The following is a 27,907-nucleotide window of genomic DNA, read 5'->3' on the forward strand; positions in this document are numbered from 1 at the left end:
GGTGTGTGATGAAGCGTGGGTTTCCCCCGATAAAAAACTGCTAATTTCTAAAAAATTATTGGCATTATACCCTTTCCCGCCAGAGGTTAGGGCGCGTTGGGAAACACCCCCTAGAGTGGATAAAGCGCTCACACGCTTATCAAAACAAGTGGCGTTACCGTCTCCTGATACGGCCGCCCTCAAGGAGCCAGCTGATAGGAAGCTGGAAAATATCCTAAAAAGTATATACACACATACTGGTGTTATACTGCGACCAGCAATCGCCTCAGCCTGGATGTGCAGTGCTGGGGTGGCTTGGTCGGATTATCTGACTGAAAATATTGATACCCTGGACAGGGACAGTATATTATTGACTATAGAGCATTTAAAGGATGCATTTCTATATATGCGAGATGCACAGAGGGATATTTGCACTCTGGCATCAAGAGTAAGTGCGCTGTCCATTTCTGCCAGAAGAGGGTTATGGACGCGACAGTGGTCAGGTGATGCGGATTCCAAACGGCATATGGAAGTATTGCCGTATAAAGGGGAGGAGTTATTTGGGGTCGGTCTATCGGACCTGGTGGCCACGGCAACGGCTGGGAAATCCACCTTTTTACCCCAGGTCACCTCTCAGCAGAAAAAGACACCGTCTTTTCAGGCTCAGTCCTTTCGTCCCCATAAGGGCAAGCGGGCAAAAGGCCACTCATTTCTGCCCCGGGGCAGAGGAAGGGGAAAAAGACTGCAGCAGGCAGCCTCTTCCCAGGAACAGAAGCCCTCCCCCGCTTCTGCCAAGTCCTCAGCATGACGCTGGGGCCTTACAAGCGGACTCAGGTACGGTGGGGGGTCGTCTCAAGAATTTCAGCGCGCAGTGGGCTCACTCGCAAGTGGACCCCTGGATCCTGCAGGTAGTATCTCAGGGGTACAAATTGGAATTCGAGACGTCTCCCCCTCGCCGGTTCCTGAAGTCTGCTTTACCAACGTCTCCCTCCGACAGGGAGGCGGTATTGGAAGCCATTCACAAGCTGTATTCCCAGCAGGTGATAATCAAGGTACCCCTCCTACAACAGGGAAAGGGGTATTATTCCACGCTGTTTGTGGTACCGAAGCCGGACGGCTCGGTGAGACCTATTTTAAATCTGAAATCCTTGAACACTTACATACAAAGGTTCAAATTCAAGATGGAGTCACTCAGAGCAGTGATAGCGAACCTGGAAGAAGGGGACTATATGGTGTCTCTGGACATCAAGGATGCTTACCTCCATGTCCCAATTTGCCCTTCTCACCAAGGGTACCTCAGGTTTGTGGTACAGAACTGTCACTATCAGTTTCAGACGCTGCCGTTTGGATTGTCCACGGCACCCCGGGTCTTTACCAAGGTAATGGCCGAAATGATGATTCTTCTTCGAAGAAAAGGCGTCTTAATTATCCCTTACTTGGATGATCTCCTGATAAGGGCAAGGTCCAGGGAACAGTTAGAGGTCGGAGTAGCACTATCTCAAGTAGTACTACGACAGCACGGGTGGATTCTAAATATTCCAAAATCGCAGCTGATTCCGACGACACGTCTGCTGTTCCTAGGGATGATTCTGGACACAGTCCAGAAAAAGGTGTTTCTCCCGGAGGAGAAAGCCAGGGAGTTATCCGAGCTAGTCAGGAACCTCCTAAAACCAGGCCAAGTGTCAGTGCATCAATGCACAAGGGTCCTGGGAAAAATGGTGGCTTCTTACGAAGCGATTCCATTCGGCAGATTCCACGCAAGAACTTTTCAGTGGGATCTGCTGGACAAATGGTCTGGATCGCATCTTCAGATGCATCAGCGGATAACCCTGTCTCCAAGGACAAGGGTGTCTCTCCTGTGGTGGTTGCAGAGTGCTCATCTTCTAGAGGGCCGCAGATTCGGCATTCAGGACTGGGTCCTGGTGACCACGGATGCCAGCCTGAGAGGCTGGGGAGCAGTCACACAGGGAAAAAATTTCCAGAGCTTGTGGTCAAGCATGGAAACGTCATTTCACATAAATATCCTGGAACTAAGGGCCATTTACAATGCCCTAAGTCAAGCAAGGCCTCAGCCGGTGTTGATCCAGTCGGACAACATCACGGCAGTCGCCCACGTAAACAGACAGGGCGGCACAAGAAGCAGGAGGGCAATGGCAGAAGTTGCAAGGATTCTTCGCTGGGCGGAAAATCATGTGATCGCAGTCAGCAGTGTTCATTCCGGGAGTGGACAACTGGGAAGCTGTTATGCACACCAGTGCCTGCAGGAAAGTACTGGTGTCAGAACTGTTATGCACTCCAGTGTCTGCAGGAATGTACTGGTGTTTGAACTGTTATGCGAAACAAATGGACTCACAGACAAACTGGGGAATATGACATAACGTACACAGAAGGTGATAGGGTAACAAAATACACACAAAGTGAACAGAGAAGCCCAGAGGCTAAGGAACTGGGTATCTCCCTTGTATTAGAACTGCACAGATGGAAAAGCAAGATGTTGTGTTTTAATACGTAGAGAACCCGAAATGCTGTTGCTAAGGGCAACAGCAAAACCCTAAAGGGTTACCAACGGGTGTGGCAGTAAACTCCTTGGTCAGAGATGGAATGATAGACACAAGGAGAATCTCCACAATCCTAATTCTCACTTGCAGTGCACAGGTTTTAGCTTACTGCCACTAAACTGACCCCTGACACCTAGCACAGTGAGACAGGATTTAGGCAGGCAAGTCTTAGAATACAGCCGCAAACTTGCTAAGTTCACAGAGTAGTAACAGAACCCCAGCAAGCTAAACGACTGACTCCAGTCTTACTGCTAGGTCTGGATTGGCAGAGTGTAATACCAAATCCCCAGGCCTATTTGCAGTAAGCAACAAACAAATACAAAGCTACACAGTACTGGCTAACTTTCATGAACTGACTAACCAACAAAGATTCAGCAGCATCTGCTTACTCTGAAAAGAGGCCTTATAAAGCAGGTGCTGTCCACGCCCCACTCAGACCTCACAGACTGTGAGCACAAAAACCAGCACCGGATCCCCTGCTGTGCACAGAGCCTATAACCACTGCACAGCAAAAGACCCGAACCGGAGTATCAGCTGCGCTCAGGTTACTCCACTAGCACTTGTCTCCCGGTTGCCATGACGACGTGGCAGCACAGGGCAGGAGACCCTAACAGAAGCAGACTTCCTCAGCAGACACGACCTCCACCCGGGGGAGTGGGGACTTCACCCAGAAGTCTTCCACATGATTGTGAACCGTTGGGAAAAACCAAAGGTGGACATGATGGCGTCTCGCCTCAACAAAAAACTAGACAGATATTGCGCCAGGTCAAGGGACCCTCAGGCAATAGCTGTGGACGCTCTGGTAACACCGTGGGTGTACCAGTCAGTGTATGTGTTCCCTCTTCTGCCTCTCATACCCAAGGTACTGAGAATCATAAGAAGGAGAGGAGTAAGGACTATACTCGTGGCTCCGGATTGGCCAAGAAGGACTTGGTACCCGGAACTTCAAGAGATGCTCACAGAGGACCCGTGGCCTCTACCTCTAAGAAAGGACCTGCTCCAGCAGGGACCCTGTCTGTTCCAAGACTTACCGCGGCTGCGTTTGACGGCATGGCGGTTGAACGCCGGATCCTGAAGGAAAAAGGCATTCCGGATGAAGTCATCCCTACCCTGATCAAAGCCAGGAAGGATGTAACCGTGCAACATTATCACCGTATTTGGCGTAAATATGTTGCGTGGTGTGAGGCCAGGAAGGCCCCTACAGAGGAATTTCAACTGGGTCGTTTCCTGCATTTCCTGCAAACAGGACTGTCTATGGGCCTAAAATTAGGGTCCATTAAGGTTCAAATTTCGGCCCTGTCGATTTTCTTCCAGAAAGAACTGGCTTCAGTTCCTGAAGTTCAGACGTTTGTCAAGGGGGTACTGCATATACAGCCTCCTTTTGTGCCTCCAGTGGCACCTTGGGATCTCAATGTAGTTTTGGGGTTCCTAAAATCACATTGGTTTGAACCACTCTCCACTGTGGACTTAAAATATCTCACTTGGAAAGTGGTAATGCTGTTAGCCCTGGCTTCAGCCAGGCGTGTCTCAGAATTGGCGGCTTTATCCTATAAAAGCCCTTACCTAATTTTTCATACGGACAGGGCAGAATTGAGGACTCGTCCTCAATTTCTCCCTAAGGTGGTTTCAGCGTTTCACTTGAACCAGCCTATTGTGGTACCTGCGGCTACTAGGGACTTGGAGGACTCCAAGTTGCTGGACGTAGTCAGGGCCCTGAAAATATGTTTCCAGGACGGCTGGAGTCAGAAAATCTGACTCGCTGTTTATCCTGTATGCACCCAACAAGCTGGGTGCTCCTGCTTCTAAGCAGACTATTGCTCGTTGGATTTGTAGTACAATTCAGCTTGCACATTCTGTGGCAGGCCTGCCACAGCCAAAATCTGTAAAAGCCCATTCCACAAGGAAGGTGGGCTCATCTTGGGCGGCTGCCCGAGGGGTCTCGGCTTTACAACTTTGCCGAGCAGCTACTTGGTCAGGGGCAAACACGTTTGCTAAATTCTACAAATTTGATACCCTGGCTGAGGAGGACCTGGAGTTCTCTCATTCGGTGCTGCAGAGTCATCCGCACTCTCCCGCCCATTTGGGAGCTTTGGTATAATCCCCATGGTCCTTACGGAGTTCCCAGCATCCACTAGGATGTCAGAGAAAATAAGAATTTACTTACCGATAATTCTATTTCTCGTAGTCCGTAGTGGATGCTGGGCGCCCATCCTAAGTGCGGATTGTCTGCAATACTTGTACATAGTTATTGTTACAAAAATCGGGTTATTATTGTTGTGAGACATCTTTTCAGAGGCTCCTCTGTTATCATGCTGTTAACTGGGTTCAGATCACAGGTTGTACGGTGTGATTGGTGTGGCTGGTATGAGTCTTACCCGGGATTCAAAATCCTTCCTTATTGTGTACGCTCGTCCGGGCACAGTATCCTAACTGAGGCTTGGAGGAGGGTCATAGGGGGAGGGGCCAGTGCACACCAGGTAGTCCTAAAGCTTTTACTTTTGTGCCCAGTCTCCTGCGGAGCCGCTATTCCCCATGGTCCTTACGGAGTTCCCAGCATCCACTACGGACTACGAGAAATAGAATTATCGGTAAGTAAATTCTTATTATTAACATGTATATATGTATGTAAATGTTGCTTCCCATAGTACAAAAAAAAATTGTGGAGTCTCCCCAAAAAACTCAATAACCAGTCCTGGACCCCTCAGCATGATCTGGTAAAGTAAATAAGGGGGAAAAACCAGTCAGTTTTCCCCTATTTTCCAAAAACCAGCACCAGACTGAACCAGCCAGGGTGTAGCAGGGAGACACTCTGTGTGGGGTTCCCATGCCATCACATTATCTAGCCCCAGAACTGGTCAGCCCAGGGCTAAGATTTCCCGTAAAGTGGCACCCCCACCAAAACAAATGGGGTCAGCCCTCCTGTGCAACATGTCTCCCATCACCCTCCAAATCACTGAAATGTGGCTTATGGAATGAACGCTCCATTTGTAAAAAACTAGCATCTGTTCATGACCTCTTCATATCTAACAACTTGAACCTGCTGGCTATTACAGAAACATGGCTCACACAACCAGACACGGCCTCCCCTGCGGCACTGTCACACGGTGGTTTCCACTTCACACACACCCCTAGGCCTGGTAAGGGTAAAGGTGGTGGGGTTGGATTATTACTATCACAATCTTTCGCATACACAGTTCTACAACAGGTTCCATCACTCACATTTACATCATTTGAAGTACATTCTATCCGAATTTACACTCCTTTTTCTCTGCATGTTGCAGCTATCTTAACGCCCACCTGGGCAACCCAAACAATTTCTACATGATTTTTCTGCCTGACTCCTTATCCTCTGACATCTCCACCATTATCATGGGAGATTTTAATATTGCTATTGATAGTCCAAAATATGCTGCTCATGCCTCCAATCTACTCTCTCTAACCTCTCTTGGCCTCTCACAATGGACTGACTCCTCTGCTCATCAGGAAAACCATTGCCTTAATCTAGTATTCACCAGATTATGCTCAGTTTCTGAATTTACTAACGCCTTTCCCTCTCTCAGATCACAACCTTATCACCTGCATGCTCTCCTCTAATACTTCAAACTCTGTCGCTGACCTCCTCCAATCCGCCTCAAACCCACAGAAATATTAATGCAATTAATCTTCAAGAACTGTCCACCTCACTGCAACAACTGCTTTCACCTATTTCTGCATTCAATTCTCCTGAGATGGTTGTATCACACCTGAACCAGACTCTAGAGATAGCCCTTGACGAAGTGGCTCCAGCTACCCATCACACTCCACGTAGGCCTAGTTTGTCAACCATGGCACTCTACATGACAGTTTTTGTAAGTGTCTTGTTACTTTAAAGTTGAACGCCAGTGGTGTAAATCTCGTATTGCAAGTGACTTCCTCACATATAAGACAGTCTACCACTCTTAACGTAATGCCCTGGACACTGCCAAACATATTTCCAAACTCTCATGTCTGCTCAAGCCTCTAGCCCAAAATGACTTTTTAATACATTTAAATCAATTCTCAACCCTCCTTCACCCAACCCGCCAGCCACTATCAAGCTGCAAGATCTTGCTTCCTACTTCAAGGACAAGATTGATAAAATCCAAGATTAAACAGTATGCTCTTCCTCAACCAGTGACCTACTCAATTCCCTACCTGAACCCTCTGGCACTTTCACTTCATTTGATCCCACAAATGAAGTATCAACACTTTAATCATCCTGGTACTCTACTACCTCTCCTCTTGATCCTATACCCTCACAAATAAGTAAAGCTCTGTCTCCTGTGCTCATCCCAACCTTAAATAACATCTGTAATCTCTCTCTCTCTCTCTACTGGTATCTTTCCTTCACTGTTCAAGCATGCAGTGATTACTCCCATTCTAATAAAACAAAATTCTGACCCTAACTCTCTCTCAAACTACTGTCCCATTTCTCAGCTCCAATGTCTCTCCAAGCTATTTGAGAAACTTGCCTACACTTGCCTCACATACTTTCTTAACTCATACAACTTATTGGACCCATATCAATCAGGCTTTCGCTCCCAACACTCCACCGAGACAGCACTAACTAAAGTGAGTGATCTGGTCACTGCGAAGTCTAAAGGCCATTACTTATTACTTATTCTTTTAGATCTCTCTGCTTCTTTTGACACTGTTGGCCACTCTCTTCTTATACAAACACTGCAATCCCTAGGTCTTCAGGACATGGCCCTCTCTTAGTTCCTATCTAATCGCTCTTTCAGTGTCCCTTTCTCTGAATCCACCTCCTCTTTGCTACCTCTTTCAATTGGAGTACCGCAGGACTCAGTCTTATGTCCTCTGCTTTTCTCAATCTATACCTCATCTCTTGGGAAACTAATCAGCTCTTTTCGATTTCAGTATCATCTGTGCGCAGATGATACTCAAATCTACATATCCTCCCCTGATTTGTCTCTATCTGTCTTGGGCCGGGTCACTGAATGCCTTTCTGCTGTTTCATCTTGGATGTCATCTCGCCACCTCAAACTTAATATTTCTAAAACAGAGTTAATTATATTTCCACCGCCCAATTGCAGTTACCAACCTGATATTTCTATCACTGTTGAGAACTCTACAATCAACCCTACACCATAAGCTCGCTGCTTAGGTGTCATACTTGACTCAGAACTGTCCTTTGCTCCCACATTCAATCTGCCTCAAAATCATGTTACATGCATCTAAGAAACATATCCAAAATACGATCATACCTTACACAAGACACTGCTAAAACTCTAATCCATGCTCTCATTATCTCCCGCATTGATTATTGCAATAGTCCTCTTACTGGTCTTACTAAGAAGAGACTCTCACCATTACAATCCATTCTGAATGCAGTTGCGAGGCTAATATTCCTCACTAGACGTTCACTGTCTGCAGACCCACTATGTCAGTCCCTCCATTGGCTACCTGTATTCTACCGAATTCAATATAAAATACTGTTACTTACATACAAGGCTATTAACCAACATGCATCTCTTCGCTTATCTCAAATATCTCCCAACCCTGCCCCTTCGCTCTTCACAAGATCTAAGTCTCTCATCCACACTCATTACTTGCTCTCATGTACAGGACTTTCTTCGGGCTGCACCCACTCTGGGGAATGCCCTACCACGTATATTAAGACTCTCCTCTAGTCTTCAAACCTTTAAGCGTTCCCTGAAAACTCACCTATTCAGACAAACATCAAATTCCAGTACCGCTCACATTACCTTCATAGCTTTCCTACCCAATTATATATCAAAATATCCCCCACATATTTAATTCTTCACTCACTCTCCTTTCCTCCTGACCCTGGTTCATCATTGCTGTGATGTGATATCATACAGCCCACCAAGAACCTTTCCAATCTGGTGGACAACTATGCAATAGATAGCACCTATCCTTGTGTATCAATGCCTATTTCCCCATAGATTGTAAGCTTTCGAGCAGGGCCCTCCTGCCTCTATGACTGTTTGTTTTTACCCAGTTTTGTCTTCTAATTGTGTCCAGTTGTAAAGCGCAATAAAATTTGCTGCGCTATATAAGAATACTGTCAATAATAATAATAATAACAATCTGTCCCGCACCCCTGGTGGCAGTGGGTGTGTGTTTGATGGTATATTAATAGTTATTTACAGGTGGCCTACAGGTCCCAGCATCTCGACACTTGGATAACCACAAGTGCCAATATACTTTTACATCAATGGCCCACTGACACCTACAGTCCACCAGTAAAGAAAATATTTCAAATAGAAACAAAACATATTGTAATCCTTTATTGTGCAGCACCTTCTGCATGTCCGCTGTCCCTCCCAGGACTTCTGGCATCTTGACCTGGAGGATTGGAGCTCCGGTCTCGGCAACCTGCACACTACAAAATTGGTTGGCTAGTCGGTTTTTCAGGTTTTTAAGCATACTTAAAATCCAGGAGACCTAACAGGCAACCAGAATCTGGTGTACAGGTCGATCGGCAGAGGGTACACACTTGTCCAATGTCGGACAAACCGCTCGGTCAGGATTCTGATCTCCCAAGTATTGTACAAGTGTGTATCCAGCTGTACGGTGCCATGAAGACCAAATTTGGGAAACCCCACTCTGCACTATATAAATATTTACCATCTAAAGAGTACTTTTGCAGATATTTAGTGTTTATCCTAAAGTTATGTTGATTTTGAGGCCTGAACATAGATATAAACCTAAGGCCACAAAACTGCAGATTTATGGTGGCCATAACTTTAGGACGAGCAGCATTTTCCCGATTTCCACCGGCAGCTCCTGGGGTACGACATATAGTTAGGTCAGTAAAGTACCTAACGGTCTATCGTACAACCTGTAATTAAGCACTACCCAGATCGCCTCTTATGTGCAGCACAAAAGATCAGAGGATCCAGCATACGGCCCACGGGACCGCTCATCGGATCGTTGGTGAAATGCAATGATTTCCACTTTCACTAACGATCTATCAAGATGACATATCGCATCGGCCCGATGGTCTTCCTGATGTGTAGGGGGCTTTACATGTGTGATTTCAGTTGCTCTAGCTCCTGATCCTTAGACGTGTCAACAGCTGAACCGCATGTTAAAAAAACAAAATACAATGCATTCTGTACCCATTTATATCTCTTATAGTTTTCATTTGTGAGGTAATCGTTGCTAACCTTGAAGGAGATCCACCCACTCTTCCGGGGGTGTGAGGGACTACCCGGAAAATTGTGAGGCGACCGCAAGTTCCGGGAGAGTGGGGCATTGGCATTGCCCCATATTAGTTTCACCTTTTAAGTAGTGATGAGCGGGTTCGGTTTCTCGGAATCCGAACCTGCCGAACTTCAGCTTTTTTTACACGGGTCCGAGCAGGCTCGGATCCTCCCGCCTTGCTCGGTTAACCCGAGCGCGCCCGAACGTCATCATCCCGCTGTCGGATTCTCGCGAGGCTCGGATTCTATATAAGGAGCCGCGCGTCGCCGCCATTTTCACACGTGCATTGAGATTGATAGGGAGAGGACGTGGCTGGCGTCCTCTCCGTTTATAGAGAAGAGAGTAGAGAGTTAGAGACACTATTTAGTATTTACTAATTTTGGGGAGCATATTAGGACTGGAGTACTACTACTTGCTGATAGTGTGACCAGTGACCATTGACCACCAGTTTAATTAATCCGTTCTCTGCCTGAAAAAAAACGATACACAGTGTGACACAGTCACATACCATATCTGTGCTCAGCCTCAGTGTGCTGCATCATCATATGTAATACTGTATATCTGACTGTGCTGAGTGCTCACTGCTCACACAGCTTAATTGTGGGGGAGACTGGGGAGCAGTTAGAGCAGGAGTACATAAATAATATATTTTAAGTACAGTGCACACTTTTGCTGCCAGAGTGCCACACTGCCAGTGTGACTGACCAGTGACCACACTGACCACCAGTATATTGTGATTGTCTGCTTAGGACGGAGTACTACTTGCTGATAGTGTGACCAGTGACCACCACCAGTTTAATAATCCGTTCTCTGCCTGAAAAAAAACGATACACAGTGTGACACAGTCACATACCATATCTGTGCTCAGCCCAGTGTGCTGCATCATATGTAATACTGTATATCATTATCTGACTGTGCTGAGTGCTCACTGCTCACACAGCTTAATTGTGGGGGAGACTGGGGAGCAGTTATAGCAGGAGTACATATTTTAAGTACAGTGCACACTTTTGCTGCCAGAGTGCCACTGCCAGTGTGACTGACCAGTGACCACTGACCACCAGTATATTGTGATTGTCTGCTGACCACCAGTATATTGTGATTGTCTGCCTGAAAAAGTTAAACACTCGTCGTGTGGTGTTTTTATAAACGCATTCTGCAGACAGTGTCCAGCAGGTCCGTCATTACATAATATATACCTGTCCGGCTGCAGTACTAGTGTGATATATATATATTTTTTAATTTTATCTCATTATCATCCAGTCTATATTAGCAGCAGACACAGTACGGTAGTCCACAGCTGTAGCTACCTCTGTGTCGGCAGTCGCTCGTCCATCCATAATCTTCTTGATACTAGTAGCTTACTTTAGGAGTCTGCAGTGCTGACAGACAGTGTCCAGCAGGTCCGTCATTACATAATATATACCTGTCCGGCTGCAGTACTAGTGTGATATATATATTTTTTAATTTTATCTCATTATCATCCAGTCTATATTAGCAGCAGACACAGTACGGTAGTCCACGGCTGTAGCTACCTCTGTGTCGGCAGTCGCTCGTCATCCATAAGTATACTAGTATCCATCCATCTCCATTGTTTACCTGAGGTGCCTTTTAGTTGTGCCTATTAAAATATGGAGAACAAAAATGTTGAGGTTCCAAAAATAGGGAAAGATCAAGATCGACTTCCACCTCGTGCTGAAGCTGCTGCCACTAGTCATGGCCGAGACGATGAAATTCCATCAACGTCATCTGCCAAGGCCGATGCCCAATGTCATAGTACAGAGCATGTAAAATCCAAAACACCAAATATCAGTAAAAAAAGGACTCAAAAATCTAAAATAAAATTGTCGGAGGAGAAGCGTAAACTTGCCAATATGCCATTTACCACACGGAGTGGCAAGGAACGGCTGAGGCCCTGGCCTATGTTCATGGCTAGTGGTTCAGCTTCACATGAGGATGGAAGCACTCAGCCTCTCGCTAGAAAAATGAAAAGACTCAAGCTGGCAAAAGCACAGCAAAGAACTGTGCGTTCTTCGAAATCCCAAATCCACAAGGAGAGTCCAATTGTGTCGGTTGCGATGCCTGACCTTCCCAACACTGGACGTGAAGAGCATGCGCCTTCCACCATTTGCACGCCCCCTGCAAGTGCTGGAAGGAGCACCCGCAGTCCAGTTCCTGATAGTCAGATTGAAGATGTCAGTGTTGAAGTACACCAGGATGAGGAGGATATGGGTGTTGCTGGCGCTGGGGAGGAAATTGACAAGGAGGATTCTGATGGTGAGGTGGTTTGTTTAAGTCAGGCACCCGGGGAGACACCTGTTGTCCGTGGGAGGAATATGGCCATTGACATGCCTGGTGAAAATACCAAAAAAATCAGCTCTTCGGTGTGGAAGTATTTCAACAGAAATGCGGACAACATTTGTCAAGCCGTGTGTTGCCTTTGTCAAGCTGTAATAAGTAGGGGTAAGGACGTTAACCACCTCGGAACATCCTCCCTTATACGTCACCTGCAGCGCATTCATAATAAGTCAGTGACAAGTTCAAAAACTTTGGGCGACAGCGGAAGCAGTCCACTGACCAGTAAATCCCTTCCTCTTGTAACCAAGCTCACGCAAACCACCCCACCAACTCCCTCAGTGTCAATTTCCTCCTTCCCCAGGAATGCCAATAGTCCTGCAGGCCATGTCACTGGCAATTCTGACGAGTCCTCTCCTGCCTGGGATTCCTCCGATGCATCCTTGCGTGTAACGCCTACTGCTGCTGGCACTGCTGTTGTTGCTGCTGGGAGTCGATGGTCATCCCAGAGGGGAAGTTGTAAGACCACTTTTACTACTTCCACCAAGCAATTGACTGTCCAACAGTCCTTTGCGAGGAAGATGAAATATCACAGCAGTCATCCTGTTGCAAAGCGGATAACTGAGGCCTTGGCATCCTGGGTGGTGAGAAATGTGGTTCCGGTATCCATCATTACTGCAGAGCCAACTAGAGACTTGTTGGAGGTACTGTGTCCCCGGTACCAAATACCATCTAGGTTCCATTTCTCTAGGCAGGCGATACCGAAAATGTACACAGACCTCAGAAAAAGAGTCACCAGTGTCCTAAAAAATGCAGCTGTACCCAATGTCCACTTAACCACGGACATGTGGACAAGTGGAGCAGGGCAGGGTCAGGACTATATGACTGTGACAGCCCACTGGGTAGATGTATGGACTCCCGCCGCAAGAACAGCAGCGGCGGCACCAGTAGCAGCATCTCGCAAACGCCAACTCTTTCCTAGGCAGGCTACGCTTTGTATCACCGGTTTCCAGAATACGCACACAGCTGAAAACCTCTTACGGCAACTGAGGAAGATCATCGCGGAAAGGCTTACCCCAATTGGACTCTCCTGTGGAATTGTGGCATCGGACAATGCCAGCAATATTGTGTGTGCATTAAATCTGGGCAAATTCCAGCACGTCCCATGTTTTGCACATACCTTGAATTTGGTGGTGCAGAATTATTTAAAAAACAACAGGGGCGTGCAAGAGATGCTGTCGGTGGCCAAAAGAATTGCGGGACACTTTCGGCGTACAGGCACCACGTACAGAAGACTGGAGCACCACCAAAAACGCCTGAACCTGTCCTGCCATCATCTGAAGCAAGAAGTGGTAACGAGGTGGAATTCAACCCTCTATATGCTTCAGAGGTTGGAGGAGCAGCAAAAGGCCATTCAAGCCTATACAATTGAGCACGATATAGGAGGTGGAATGCACCTGTCTCAAGCGCAGTGGAGAATGATTTCAACGTTGTGCAAGGTTCTGCTGCCCTTTGAACTTGCCACACGTGAAGTCAGTTCAGACACTGCCAGCCTGAGTCAGGTCATTCCCCTCATCAGGCTTTTGCAGAAGAAGCTGGAGACATTGAAGGAGGAGCTAAGACAGAGCGATTCCGCTAGGCATGTGGGACTTGTGGATGGAGCCCTTAATTCACTTAACAAGGATTCACGGGTGGTCAATCTGTTGAAATCAGAGCACTACATTTTGGCCACCGTGCTCGATCCTAGATTTAAAACCTACCTTGGATCTCTCTTTCCGGCAGACACAAGTCTACTGGGGTTCAAAGACCTGCTGGTGAGAAAATTGTCAAGTCAAGCGGAACGCGACCTGTCAACATCTCCTCCTTCACATTCTCCCGCAACTGGGGGTGCGAGGAAAAGGCTCAGGATTCCGAGCCCACCCGCTGGCGGTGATGCAGGGCAGTCTGGAGCGACTGCTGATGCTGACATCTGGTCCGGACTGAAGGACCTGCCAACGATTACGGACATGTCGTCTACTGGCACTGCATATGATTCTCTCCCCATTGAAAGAATGGTGGAGGATTATATGAGTGACCGCATCCAAGTAGGCACGTCAGACAGTCCGTACTTATACTGGCAGGAAAAAGAGGCAATTTGGAGGCCCTTGCACAAACTGGCTTTATTCTACCTAAGTTGCCCTCCCACAAGTGTGTACTCCGAAAGAGTGTTTAGTGCCGCCGCTCACCTTGTCAGCAATCGGCGTACGAGGTTACTTCCAGAAAATGTGGAGAAGATGATGTTCATTAAAATGAATTATAATCAATTCCTCCGTGGAGACATTGAGCAGCAGCAATTGCCTCCACAAAGTACACAGGGAGCTGAGATGGTGGATTCCAGTGGGGACGAATTGATAATCTGTGAGGAGGGGGATGTACACGGTGATATATCGGAGGATGATGATGAGGTGGACATCTTGCCTCTGTAGAGCCAGTTTGTGCAAGGAGAGATTAATTGCTTCTTTTTTGGTGGGGGTCCAAACCAACCCGTCATTTCAGTCACAGTCGTGTGGCAGACCCTGTCACTGAAATGATGGGTTGGTTAAAGTGTGCATGTCCTGTTTATACAACATAAGGGTGGGTGGGAGGGCCCAAGGACAATTCCATCTTGCACCTCTTTTTTCTTTAATTTTTCTTTGCGTCATGTGCTGTTTGGGGAGTATTTTTTTGAAGGGCCATCCTGCGTGACACTGCAGTGCCACTCCTAGATGGGCCAGGTGTTTGTGTCGGCCACTAGGGTCGCTTAGCTTACTCACACAGCTACCTCATTGCGCCTCTTTTTTTCTTTGCGTCATGTGCTGTTTGGGGGGTGTTTTTTGGAAGGGCCATCCTGCGTGACACTGCGGTGCCACTCCTAGATGGGCCAGGTGTTTGTGTCGGCCACTTGGGTCGTTGAGCTTAGTCACACAGCTACCTCATTGCGCCTCTTTTTTTCTTTGCATCATGTGCTGTTTGGGGAGTGTTTTTTGGAAGGGCCATCCTGCGTGACACTGCAGTGCCACTCCTAGATGGGCCAGGTGTTTGTGTCGGCCACTTGGGTCGCTGAGCTTAGTCACACAGCTACCTCATTGCGCCTCTTTTTTTCTTTGCGTCATGTGCTGTTTGGGGAGTGTTTTTTGGAAAGGCCATCCTGCGTGACACTGCAGTGCCACTCCTAGATGAGCCAGGTGTTTGTGTCGGCCACTTGGGTCGCTGAGCTTAGTCACACAGCTACCTCATTGCGCCTCTTTTTTTCTTTGCGTCATGTGCTGTTTGGGGAGTGTTTTTTGGAAGGGCCATCCTGCGTGACACTGCAGTGCCACTCCTAGATGGGCCAGGTGTTTGTGTCGGCCACTTGGGTCGTTGAGCTTAGTCACACAGCTACCTCATTGCGCCTCTTTTTTTCTTTGCGTCATGTGCTGTTTGGGGAGTGTTTTTTGGAAGGGCCATCCTGCGTGACACTGCAGTGCCACTCCTAGATGGGCCAGGTGTTTGTGTCGGCCACTAGGGTCGCTTAGCTTAGTCATCCAGCGACCTCGGTGCAAATTTTAGGACTAAAAATAATATTGTGAGGTGTGAGGTGTTCAGAATAGACTGAAAATGAGTGGAAATTATGGTTTTTGAGGTTAATAATACTTTGGGATCAAAATGACCCCCAAATTCTATGATTTAAGCTGTTTTTTAGGGTTTTTTGAAAAAAACACCCGAATCCAAAACACACCCGAATCCGACAAAAAAAATTCGGTGAGGTTTTGCCAAAACGCATTCGAACCCAAAACACGGCCGCGGAACCGAACCCAAAACCAAAACCCGAAAAATTTCAAGTGCACATCCCTACTTTTAAGTTGAATTACTGAAATAAATGAACTTTTGCACAATATTCTAATTTTCTGAGTTTCACCTGTAGAAGGGGATAACCCAGTGAACCTGCATGCTCCCCTCTACTGAACTGCATCTTATATGCCTGACCCAGTTTGGTTTACCTCCTAGCACCTGCATTGATGTAAGCACATTTCTTAAGTAACTAGTTTCTCCCACCTTCCCTTATATTTGGCATTACATATTATATTTTAGGTACACATCTTAAAATAAGAATTTACTTACCGATAATTCTATTTCTCGTAGTCCGTAGTGGATGCTGGGAACTCCGTAAGGACCATGGGGAATAGCGGCTCCGCAGGAGACTGGGCACAAAAAGAAAAGTATATGGAAAAAACAAAGAGTGGTATTAATCTATGTCCAGGGCGCATAAAAATCTAAAGAAAAAGAAAAATGACACTTAATACATCCCTTGTAAATGAATGTGTGGAGTCTTCTCCGGACGACTGTACTGTGAGTAGCTCTATTCTGGAAAAGGAACAATCACGCTGATTATTTTTTCGAATCAGCTGTGGAATTTTTATCGCATATTTTATTGTATTTTTATTCTTTTTTTCTTTATTTATTCTTTTTGTCACCGAGTATGGTGTTCTTCCTGTGCATAAACTGGACTGTGTCTGGAATAAAACATTTGTTTTAGAAAGAAAGAATTGTTTCTATGACTGTTTCTGCTTGGCACTTTGGAGAAAGATCTTTTCTCTACTCCTCTCTCTGACTCACAAAAAGGATATTGGTGAAGCTGATTAAAGAAACCTTTATGGGAGTCGAACCATCGTCATTTGAGTGAGTTGGGGTACGCACCTAAGGATTCCTGTCTATATAAAGATACCGCTATATGAATGTCTTATCTTAGTTCTGTGTAAGTTAGGGTACGCATTGAGATTACCTAAGAGGCTACCCCTACGTATTTACAGCCCCCACATTCATTGTGGTATTTGGGTATATTACATCACGAGAACCCAATTTGAGGGGACTGAAAATCACAGTGATAAAGATACCTTTATGGAACCCACTTACTTGCTTCTGTGTGAGTGGGGTACGCCCTTATAACTTCATTGTATGAACTTCTGAATCTGACTGTTGAAAAGCGGTGCTACACATATTTTCTCTTTTATTTCTCTTCCATCTCGATATGAATGGGGAGTCATTTATAAAGAGAAGATCCACCTGAATGAAAGAATCTTAAGGCCTGCACAAATTGTAGAAGATTCTACACATTCATTTACAAGGGATGTATTAAGTGTCATTTTTCTTTTTCTTTAGATTTTTATGCGCCCTGGACATAGATTAATACCACTCTTTGTTTTTTCCATATATTGTTCTGGTAAAATTGGTGAATTTTACAAGGTATTTGTCAGTGGACGGGCTGCTGTGCGCCATTGTAGACCCTCCCTACCTCTCTTTTTCTCTATCCAGTTGTATCACAAAAAGAAAAGCTTTAGGACTACCTGGTGTGCACTGGCTCCTCCCCCTATGACCCTCCTCCAAGCCTCAGTTAGGATACTGTGCCCGGACGAGCGTACACAATAAGGAAGGATTTTGAATCCCGGGTAAGACTCATACCAGCCACACCAATCACACCGTACAACCTGTGATATGAACCCAGTTAACAGCATGATAACAGAGGAGCCTCTGGATAGATGGCTCACAACAACAATAACCCGATTTGTTAACAATAACTATGTACAAGTATTGCAGATAATCCGCACTTGGGATGGGCGCCCAGCATCCACTACGGACTACGAGAAATATAATTATCGGTAAGTAAATTCTTATTTTCTCTGACGTCCTAGTGGATGCTGGGAACTCCGTAAGGACCATGGGGATTATACCAAAGCTCCCAAACGGGCGGGAGAGTGCGGATGACTCTGCAGCACCGAGTGAGAAAACTCCAGGTCCTCCTCAGCCAGAGTGTCAAATTTGTAAAATTTTACAAAAGTATTTGACCCTGACCAAGTAGCAGCTCGGCAGAGTTGTAAAGCCGAGACCCCTCGGGCAGCCGCCCAAGATGAGCCCACCTTCCTTGTGGAGTGGGCTTTTACAGATTTTGGCTGTGGCAGGCCTGCCACAGAATGCGCAAGCTGAATTGTACTACAAATCCAGCGAGCAATAGTCTGCTTAGAAGCAGTAGCACCCAGCTTGTTGGGTGCGTACAGGATAAATAGCGAGTCAGATTTTCTGACTCCAGCCGTCCTGGAAACATATATTTTCAGGGCCCTGACAACGTCCAGCAGCTTGGAGTCCTCCAAGTCCTTAGTAGCCGCAGGTACCACAATAGGCTGGTTCAGATGAAACGCTGAAACCACCTTTGGGAGAAATTGAGGACGAGTCCTCAATTTTGCCCTGTCCGTATGAAAAATCAGGTAAGGGCTTTTACAGGATAAAGCCGCCAATTCGGACACACGCCTGGCTGAAGCCAGGGCCAACAACATGACCACTTTCCATGTGAGATATTTTAATTCCACAGTGTTGAGTGGTTCAAACCAATGTGATTTTAGGAAATCCAAAACAACATTCAGATCCCAGGGTGCCACTGGAGGCACAAAAGGAGGCTGTATATGTAGCACTCCCTTAACAAACGTCTGGACTTCAGGCACTGAAGCCAGTTCTCTCTGAAAGAAAATCGACAGGGCCGAAATCTGGACCTTAATGGATCCTAATTTTAGGCCCATAGACACTCCTGCTTGCAGGAAATGCAGGAATCGACCCAGTTGAAATTCCTCCGTCGGGGCCTTTTTGGCCTCGCACCACGCAACATATTTCCGCCAGATGCGGTGATAATGCTTTGCGGTTACATCCTTTCTGGATTTTATCAAAGTAGAGATGACTTCGTCTGGAATGCCTTTTTCCTTTAGGATCCGGCGTTCAACCGCCATGCCGTCAAACGCAGCCGCGGTAAGTTTTGGAACAGACAGGGTCCCTGCTGGAGCAGGTCCCTTCTCAGAGGTAGAGGCCACGGGTCCTCTGTGAGCATCTCTTGAAGTTCCGGGTACCAAGTCCTTCTTGGCCAATCCGGAGCCACGAGAATAGTTCTTACTCCTCCCCGCCGTATAATTCTCAGCACCTTGGGTATGAGAGGCAGAGGAGGGAACACATACACCGACTGGTACACCCACGGTGTTACCAGAGAGTCCACAGCTATTGCTTGAGGGTCCCTTGACCTGGAGCAATACCTGTCCAGTTTTTTGTTGAGGCGGGACGCCATCATGTCCACCTTTGGTTTTTCCCAACGGTTTATCATCATGTGGAAGACTTCTGGGTGAAGTCCCCACTCTCCCGGGTGGAGGTCGTGCCTGCTGAGGAAGTCTGCTTCCCAGTTGTCCACTCCCGGAATGAACACTGCCGACAGTGCTATCACATGATTTTCCGCCCAGCGAAGAATCCTTGCAGCTTCTGCCATTGCCCTCCTGCTTCTTGTGCCGCCCTGTCTGTTTACGTGGGCGACTGCCGTGATGTTGTCCGACTGGATCAGCACCGGCTGACCTTGAAGCAGAGGTCTTGCTTGGCTTAGAGCATTGTAAATGGCTCTTAACTCCAGGATATTTATGTGAAGTGATGTCTCCAGGCTTGACCACAAGCCCTGGAAGTTTCTTCCCTGTGTGACTGCTCCCCAGCCTCGCAGGCTGGCATCCGTGGTCACCAGAACCCAGTCCTGAATGCCGAATCTGCGGCCCTCTAGAAGATGAGCACTCTGCAACCACCACAGGAGAGACACCCTTGTCCTTGGGGACAGGGTTATTCGCTGATGCATCTGAAGATGCGATCCGGACCATTTGTCCAGCAGGTCCCACTGGAATGTTCTTGCGTGGAATCTGCCGAATGGGATTGCTTCGTAGGAAGCTACCATTTTTCCCAGGACCCTTGTGCATTGGTGCACTGATACTTGGCCTGGTTTTAGGAGGTTTCTGACTAGCTCGGATAACTCTCTGGCTTTCTCTTCCGGGAGAAACACCTTTTTCTGGACTGTGTCCAGGATCATCCCTAGGAATAGAAGACGTGTCGTCGGGATCAGCTGCGATTTTGGGATATTGAGAATCCAACCGTGCTGCCGCAGCACTACTTGAGATAGTGCTACTCCGACTACCAACTGTTCCTTGGATCTTGCCCTTATCAGGAGATCGTCCAAGTAAGGGATAATTAAAACTCCCTTCCTTCGAAGGAGTACCATCATTTCGGCCATTACTTTGGTAAAGACCCGGGGCGCCGTGGACAATCCAAACGGCAGCGTCTGAAACTGATAGTGGCAGTTCTGTACCACAAACCTGAGGTACCCTTGGTGAGAAGGGTAAATTGGGACATGGAGGTAAGCATCCTTGATGTCCAGAGACACCATATAATCCCCTTCTTCCAGGTTCGCGATCACCGCTCTGAGTGACTCCATCTTGAATTTGAACCTCTGTATGTAAGTGTTCAAAGATTTTAGATTTAGAATAGGTCTCACCGAGCCATCCGGCTTCGGTACCACAAACAGCGTGGAATAATACCCCTTTCCCTGTTGCAGGAGGGGTACCTTGATTATCACCTGCTGTGAATACAGCTTGTAAATGGCTTCCAATACCGCCTCCCTGTCGGAGGGAGACGTCGGTAAGGCAGACTTTAGGAAACGGCGAGGGGGAGACGCCTCGAATTCCAATTTGTACCCCTGAGATACCACTTGAAGGATCCAGGGATCCACTTGTGAGTGAGCCCACTGCGCGCTGAAATTCTTGAGACGGGCCCCCACCGTGCCTGAGTCCGCTTGTAGAGCCCCAGCGTCATGCTGAGGACTTGGCAGAAGCGGGAGAGGGCTTCTGTTCCTGGGAACTGGCTGTTTGCTGCAGCCTTTTTCCTCTCCCTCTGCCACGGGGCAGAAATGAGGAGCCTTTCGCCCGCTTGCCCTTATGGGGCCGAAAGGACTGCGCCTGATAATACGGCGTCTTTTTATGTTGAGAGGCTACCTGGGGTAAAAATGTGGATTTCCCAGCAGTTGCCGTGGATACCAGGTCCGATAGACCTACCCCAAATAACTCCTCCCCTTTATAAGGCAATACTTCCATATGCCTTTTGGAATCAGCATCACCTGACCACTGCCGCGTCCATAACCCTCTTCTGGCAGATATGGACAGCGCACTTACTCTTGATGCCAGTCGGCAAATATCCATCTATGCATCACGCATATATAAAAACGCATCTTTTAAATGCTCTATAGTCAGTAATATAGTGTCCCTATCCAGGGTATCAATATTTTCAGTCAGGGAATCCGACCAAGCCACCCCAGCACTGCACATCCAGGCTGAGGCGATTGCTGGTCGCAGTATAACACCCGTGTGAGTGTATATACATTTTAGGATATTCTCCTGCTTTCTGTCAGCAGGTTCCTTAAGGGCGGCCGTATCCGGAGACGGTAGTGCCACCTGTTTTGACAAGCGTGTGAGCGCTTTATCCACCCTAGGAGGTGTTTCCCAACGTGCCCTATCCTCTGGCGGGAAGGGGTATGATGCCAATAACTTTTTAGGAATTATCAGTCTTTTATCGGGAGAAACCCACGCTTCATCACACACTTCATTTAATTCCTCAGATGCAGGAAAAACTACAGGTAGTTTTTTCTCACCAAACATAATACCCTTTTTAGTGGTACTTGTACTATCAGAAATGTGTAAAACATTTTTCATTGCCTCAATCATGTAACGTGTGGCCCTACTGGAAGTCACATTCGTCTCTTCATCGTCGACACTGGAGTCAGTATCCGTGTCGGCGTCTGTATCTACCATCTGAGGTAGCGGGCGTTTTAGAGCCCCTGATGGTCTTTGAGACGCCTGGACAGGCACCAGCTGAGTAGCCGGCTGTCTCATGTCATCAACCGTCTTTTGTAAAGAGCTGACACTTTCACGTAAATCCTTCCATAAGCTCATCCACTCGGGTGTCGACTCCCTAGGGGGTGACATCACCAGTACAGGCAATTGCTCCGCCTCCACATCATTTTCCTCTTCATACATGTTGACACAGTCGTACCGACACACAGCCCACACACAGGGAATGCTCTGATAGAGGACAGGACCCCACTAGCCCTTTGGGGAGACAGAGGGAGAGTATGCCAGCACACACCAGAGCGCTATATATATATGTTGGGATAACACCAAACAGTGTTTTTCCCTTTATAGCTGCTGTGTATATTATACTGCGCCTAATTAGTGCCCCCCCCCTCTTGTTTTACCCTTTTCTGTAGTGCAGGACTGCAGGGGAGAGTCAGGGAGACGTCCTTCCAGCGGAGCTGAGGGAAAATGGTGCCAGTGTGCTGAGGAGATAGGCTCCGCCCCCTTCTCGGCGGACTTTTCTCCCGCTTTTTTTCGGAATCTGGCAGGGGTTAATATACATCCATATAGCCCTGGGGGTTATATGTGATGTAATTTAGCCAGCCAAGGTGTTTATATTGCTGCTCAGGGCGCGCCCCCCCCCCAGCGCCCTGCACCCATCAGTGACCGGAGCGTGTGGTGCATGAGGAGCAATGGCGCACAGCTGCAGTGCTGTGCGCTACCTTGGTGAAGACTGATGTCTTCTGCCGCCGATTTTCCGGACCTCTTCTTGCTTCTGGCTCTGTAAGGGGGCCGGCGGCGCGGCTCTGGGACCGGACTCCGAGGCTGGGCCTGTGTTCGGTCCCTCTGGAGCTAATGGTGTCCAGTAGCCTAAGAAGCCCAAGCTGGCTGCAAGCAGGCAGGTTCGCTTCTTCTCCCCTTAGTCCCTCGATGCAGTGAGCCTGTTGCCAGCAGGTCTCACTGAAAATAAAAAACCTAAAACTAACTTTTCCTAAGAAGCTCAGGAGAGCCTCCTAGATTGCACCCAGCTCGGTCGGGCACAAAAATCTAACTGAGGCTTGGAGGAGGGTCATAGGGGGAGGAGCCAGTGCACACCAGGTAGTCCTAAAGCTTTTCTTTTTGTGCCCAGTCTCCTGCGGAGCCGCTATTCCCCATGGTCCTTACGGAGTTCCCAGCATCCACTAGGACGTCAGAGAAACATGATTATTACCAACACCTCCCCTACCTCTCACCACGGGATGCAATCAATTTGATGACTGTCAAGATCTCAGCAGTCAGTGCACAGGGACTATTCCCCCTCTGTTGGCTGTCCACGACACCCGTACACTGAGAATAGAACCCGTGGCAAGCGCAGCGAGCCGCCGAGCTCGCAAGGGGACTCATACCGCTCACCCAGCTGCCGGCATTCTGGCAGGCGTGATGCCGCTGTTGGGTTCTTGTCAGCCGGTATCCCGCCTGCCTGTAAATTGTATGTATTTCCTCACTACCCGACTTCTTAATCTTACTGGGATGAGCTGCGAACAAGACGCAGTTTTGACACAAAAATTACTGTCAATGCTAACAGAGTTGCACAGGACCTGTCCGCTCTCTCCTGCTACGTGGCATATTGAGGCTAGATGTATGAGGACACATCTGTATGTGGCTTGACACTGTTAGCAGTAATCACTTTACCCTACTTCTACTCAATATAATGTAGTCATCTCTGTACTGGTACAAACGCCTCTGTCCTGTCCTTAACACCCCTCTCTCCTGTCCCCTCTGTCCTGGGTCTGTCACCTCTGTCCTGATCCTGTCACCCATTTCTCCTGTCCCCTCTGTTATTTCCTGGCCCGGTCACCACTATCCTTTTCCTGACCACTCTGTCTTACTCACCTCTGTCCGGGCTTCACTGTACTATCCCTGTCACCACTGTCCAATTCTCTTTCTGGCCCAGGGCACCGAAACGTCTAGTTAATGCACTGCGCTCTAGGCCCATCTTTCATTGCCAGTGCAACTTCTGATGATCCTGTCAGTTCACCCTGACTGCAGTCTTCAGAGTTTGTCTCCACAGCATTGCTTCCTACAGCTACTGTGCCAGGCTCAGTTCGAGCACGTCTTGCTCATACTTGCCTACCAGACCCTCTCCATGAGGGAGAAAATGCTCTGTTCCTGGACTTTCCTGGTAATGTATGATTGCCATCACCTGTGGTGAAACACCTTTCTTATCAATTAACTGGCTCACCACAGGTGATGGCAATCATACATTACCAGGAAAGTCCAGGAACAGAGCATTTTCTCCCTCATGGAGAGGGTCAGGTAGGCAAGTATGGTCTTGCTGTGTTCTGCATTCACCCCAATTATAGCAGTGTGCTAAAAAACCGAGACTGTTCCAGTCAAACAGTGAAAGTCTAAGCCTGTTCCTGTATACTGGTGCACTGCAAGTCTCAGTCTGCACCTGTTCTACAGTGCACAACAAATTTCAGTCTCTTCTTGTTGTTGCGATTAGCTGCATGCCCAGCCTGCTCATGTCACGGTGTACTACAGATCCCAATTTCCTGCTGCCCTACCTCTGCCAGAGAGTCTGCATTTATTGTACTGCACTAGCCTATAGTTGAGAGCAATTCACATTTCTTCTGAGCATAAAACCTGTTTCCAGTTTCTTCCCTATGTGTGGGTAATCATCGTCCTGCTTAGCCCAGCCTTCTCTGTGTGCAGTATCCTAATCAATATACCAGTCTACAGGATTACATACCAACATCGGTGGACACTCCAACACCTCTATTAATCATATTCGCCAGCCCTGCTGATAAAGAGACTCTTGCTGTATCTTCCACCAGTATCCTGGTTTTAATAAATCTTTCTTTCTTATGAAGAGAAACTTGCTCAGAAAATAAATTTTTCTCATGAACACACAGATTCAGTGAAACTTGTGTGTTTTCGACGGCCGCAGCACGGTTTTCACATGAAAACCGGGCTGCTTTTGGGGATTTGGTTTCACCTGCACGAGGCAAGTGAATGAAACAAAATCCCTGATAAGCCACGGCTCACGCCAGTTTATCGGGGCTAATTGGATAGCCCCAATAAGACCCAGTCAATGACTGTGGGTAATTGGATACCTCCTTAACTTTTTTTTCTTTTTGCTCTGTGGCAATAGAAACATTATACATACAGACATTTCATGAGTCACGTTTGTCCCCATTGTTTCTTTTACACATCTTCGATTGTTATTGCCTGGCAGAAATGTGCTTCAGTAAAATGTATAAGACTGTAAGCATAGTCCTACCCCAGCTCTCTTGCACTTCCAAGGAGGAAAGAGGGTTCCCTGTAGCCATCCACTAAACCAGAAACACCTCTCAAAACATGAAATATCCAGTCGTTGAAGGTCCTTTGATGTGTTCCACCCCACAAAATGTCATCTTTGAAGGTAGAGACATAATAAGGTGCATCCAATCTTATTAGCAAGGAGGCCCTAAGTCCAGATTCAACATTGTACACCCTACCCCTTACACCATGGGTCTTCAACCTGCGGCTCTCCAGCTGCTGCGGAACTACACATCCCAGCATGCCCTGCTTCAGTTTTAAGATACCTTAATAGCAAAACTGTGGCAGGGCACGTTGGGATGTGTAGTTCCACAACAGTTGGAATGCCACAGGTTGAAGACCTATGCCTTACACCAGGCATGCCCAAACTGCGGCCCTCCAGCTGTTGAGAAACTACACATTCCAGCATGCCCTGACACAGCTTTAGCATTCTCTGACAGCAAAACTGTGTCAGGGCATGCTGGGATATGTAGTTTCACAACAGCTGGAGGGCCGCAGTTTGGACATGCCTGCCTTACACCATTGCGCTAAGCCATGTCCTTACATGGATATAAATAAATAACATTACAGCCAGCACTTCAAGTTTTTTTAAATGACTGTTTAATTTCTTTCAATTAAATATTACCTTAGAAGTGATGCCATCAATCACCAGTGAGTTTAAGTTGTTTTAATCTAATTTGATATAAATCTTCCCAGATTCAGCAATTAATTCCCTAACTGCTTTACTTCTTTAGAAAATAACTGCAGATTTCATAGAGGCACCTGTATTTCTTTCACAGTGAAGTAAATGTAATTTTAAACGTTACCTTTTGTTTTGATATATCGCTGCCTTGTTTTAGAACAGGGTTCCTAAACGGCTTTGTATTTTAGAAATAGATGACTAAAAAGAAAAGAAGTTAGGCAGACCTTTAATGTAGAAAACAAAGAATAAGGGTTACACGTTGTAGTGGTTGTCATTTTTGAACAAACCCCTTTAGAATCATCTGTCCTATCATAAGGAGCCTCCCTCTTACCTGAATCGCATTGCATCCTGTTTTTATCTTTGTATCTCACATGTTTCACATTAAGTCCAGTCCCATTCCTTTTTAATGGCGCTCAGTTGAAGAGATTGGATAGACAGATGGCAGAGTCTTCAGCTTTGCAAGATCATTATAATGTGACTTGTGTCCTTGCTACAGGTAACTATGGTGTTCCAGGGATAACGCCTCTGTTTACTACACGGGAGTTGTCCAAAAGATATTTTTGTTATTCTACATTGTGGAAGCTTGAAGGTATGCCAGACAGTGTGCAACTGTATTTGTCCCTGCAGGGGATTTCTTAATATAGCTGAGCAATCATGCAGTTCTTATTGCTGCAAATAGCGTCACTAAGCAATCAGAATTATGGGGTATAGGACCAAATGATGAATAAATATTCCCCTTAATGTGATAATCAGGATATACAGTATATTAACAGAAGAAGTAAACTTAACCTTTGCAGTAAAAGGTAAACTGTATAGTCCGTCCATACCTTTTCAGAACAGCTGTTTCCACATACACCAGTGTCAAGGTGCCCGCTGGAGGTCTACATGCTCTTGCTCACCCTGCAGCCCTGGCAATGAGTAGCGGGAACCTCAAAATATAATTTTGTATTTTTTTCACAATTCTTTTATTTTTCCATCCTCTATCAGTCAATAAAGGTAGCAAGTAGTATAAGAGCCTGTACAAACACAGCCTGAGTTGAACCAGTCTCATATAATTTGGCAGAACTTTAAATAAACACCGTCTGCTTCCAGCTGATGTGACGTGAAGCAGTGAGCAGTGCCACTTCTTAGTGAGGAAAGTGGCAGAGTACCAACAGCCATGCTGGTGGATTACAGATATTACTGTTCCTGTATATGTCAATGTTTCTGTTGTACATAGTAACTTTCATAAACCTTCCTATCAAATTGCATCCACTCTGTACAGTCCACACATATCCTCACGTCTTCTCATTCTTTACTTTCCCTTCCTCTCGACCCCGGTTCATCTTTGCTGTGTGACCGTGTCATACAGCCCACCAAGAACCTTTGCAATCTGGCGAACAACTATGCAATATATAGCACCTTTCCTTGTGTATACATGCCTATTTCCCTATAGATTGTAAGCTTGCGAGCAGGGCCTTCCTACCTCTATGACTGTTTGTAATTACCCAGTTTGTTATATCATTGTTATTTCCAATTGTAAAGCGCAACGGAATTTGCTGCGCTATATAAGAAACTGTTAATAAATAAATAATAGTACTTGACACTACTACAACTGACTAAATATTGGGCACTAATACTACTGGTGGTATATTATCACATACTACACATACTACCAGTGGTATAATATTGGAATCTGATATTACAGCTGCCATATCACTGGGCAGTTTGAAAACTGTTTTAATTACTGCTGGTATGTTACAGAGCACTGCTATTACTGGTGGCATTTTATTTGGCATTACTTCTGGTGGTTTACTAATGGGACACTACTACTACTACTACAGCATATATATTATATTACTAAGCACTAATACTACTTCTCTAACTGTTACTAGACATTGTTATTACTACTGGCATACTCTATACTGCCAATACTAGTATGTTATGGCTGCACAGTAATGAATTCTGTGGGACATTCACGGTTTAATGTATTTTTAGGGGTTAAAGGTTGGGCTTGACCTATTGCTACAGTAATGCTTGCCAGGTCTCCTTGCAATTTTCCTATGCTCCTTTTCTGTTTGCGTGTCGCACTGATTTAAAACATGCACTATGTTCCAACAATCAATTGCAGGTGGACTTTGGAAAATATATATTTTTTTGTACAGCTTGGTTTACGGAGTTAACAGAATGAGTGGAAAAAATAGAAGTGTGAGTATAGACGG

General features: G+C 46.6%; 1 long non-coding RNA gene across 1 annotated transcript in view; it reads right to left on the reverse strand.

The window, feature by feature from the left end:
- Positions 1-26,187, reverse strand: part of LOC134909586 (uncharacterized) — a 146,825-nt gene extending 120,638 nt beyond the window's left edge. Inside the window, exons 1-2 of the long non-coding RNA XR_010175978.1 lie at positions 26,038-26,187; positions 25,831-25,904 (exon numbers count right to left, since the gene is read on the reverse strand). This is a non-coding gene — a long non-coding RNA (uncharacterized LOC134909586). The remainder of the gene's footprint in view (positions 1-25,830; positions 25,905-26,037) is intronic.
- Between the last annotated feature and the right edge of the window lie 1,720 nt (positions 26,188-27,907).

The sequence above is a fragment of the Pseudophryne corroboree genome, chromosome 4 (assembly GCF_028390025.1).
Source record: "Pseudophryne corroboree isolate aPseCor3 chromosome 4, aPseCor3.hap2, whole genome shotgun sequence".
Classification (NCBI taxonomy): domain Eukaryota; kingdom Metazoa; phylum Chordata; class Amphibia; order Anura; family Myobatrachidae; genus Pseudophryne; species Pseudophryne corroboree.